The sequence below is a fragment of the Carlito syrichta genome, unplaced genomic scaffold (assembly GCF_000164805.1).
Source record: "Carlito syrichta isolate Samal-C Ts95f unplaced genomic scaffold, Tarsius_syrichta-2.0.1 Scaffold217586, whole genome shotgun sequence".
Taxonomy (NCBI): domain Eukaryota; kingdom Metazoa; phylum Chordata; class Mammalia; order Primates; family Tarsiidae; genus Carlito; species Carlito syrichta.
In genome coordinates this window covers 1-1,407 of record NW_007161682.1, presented here as the reverse complement: position 1 = coordinate 1,407, position 1,407 = coordinate 1, and the positions used below count along the sequence as shown (strand labels likewise).

At 35.3% G+C, this 1,407-nt stretch overlaps 1 pseudogene; it reads right to left on the bottom strand.

Annotated features, from left to right (window-relative positions):
* Window positions 1–693: 693 nt before the first annotated feature.
* Window positions 694–1,286, bottom strand: LOC103253287 (annotated as a pseudogene).
* Between the last annotated feature and the right edge of the window lie 121 nt (window positions 1,287–1,407).

Here is a 1,407-nt window from a genome sequence, read left to right as displayed (position 1 = left end):
CACATGATTGTTCACATGAACACATGCTTGCATCTTTGAAAGTTTACAACTTCAAGCTTTGTATGTAGGGGACTCACTGTATTACATGACTATATGCATACGTATGTATATACACATAAAACCAATTTTGACAATGGTTCTAATAAAATATTTTCTAGTTTCAACTACTCAAAGGACAATGAAAACTTAATTTTAAAAATGTGGTACATATACACGATGGAATACTATGCAGCCATAAAAAAGAACAAAATCATGAATTTCACAGCAACCTGGATGGAACTAGAGTCTATAATACTGAGTGACCTCTCACAGAAACAAAGATCTGAGTATCACATGTTCTCACTCATAGAGTGGACCTTGATCATCCAATGCACTACCATAAGAAAATGACTGACACTGGTGGGAAACTATGGGGGGGAAATGGGGATGGGACTAATGGTAGTAAACATCTGTCTGGGGACAGGGAGACACCTGTTATCAACAAGGGGGCCTGAATGAAGCATATTTGTATACCTAACCCTTAACTGTACCCCACAATATCATAATAAAAAAGAAAATGAAAACTTACTTTTCATTGTTTTAAATAAAGTTTTCTCCTAATTGCAACATGGATTGAGTTCTAAAAGGTTTAGAGTCAAGAATATTTTTGGTTGTTCTCCAATGTAACAGGACACATAAGCTTTCTTTCATTACTCAAGAAGTATGATCATCTCCAGTGTTTTGTCTTAAAAACTCCTTCAAGATGCGACATATCCTGTTGGTTAAATTCTTTCTACTGTCTGCCTCCTAACTAATGTAACCATATAAGTTGGCACCTTGTAGTACCGCACCCATGATAACCACCAACAACCACTTTATTCTGAAGGGTAAGAGGACATTAAAGGCACATATCACCCACAGTATTGGGCAGGCAATAAATTCCAACCAAATGATTCCTGAAACAGCCTTTGAAACAGTTTTATTCTTTTGAGAGAAAACTTTCTTGGACTCAAACACCTAAGGGCTCTTTTCATCTTCATCAATGCAATTCCAACAATGTAGACTCACCATTAATCTACCTGTGACATTTTTTACTGCCTAAAAGTCACATGACATAATTGTCACCATACAGGCAATAAAATTGCTACTGAGGAATTCACAGAGAAGATAAACTACAATTTCACTGACTTGAAAGAATAAATGAAGAAATGGATGTCTAATTTTTAATTTGTCTGATCTATCAGTTATATCCTCTTCTGTATCAGTGAAATATGTTCAGTGTCATCATTTCCATCCTGCTGCAACATGGCACCCCATACCAGTCCTACTTCTATCATGTTTTATTTAAAAAGTTCAGCAAATAGGAATAATACAAATATTCCTCAAATTTATAAAAGGCATCTAGAGTCAATGTGGCATTTAATAATG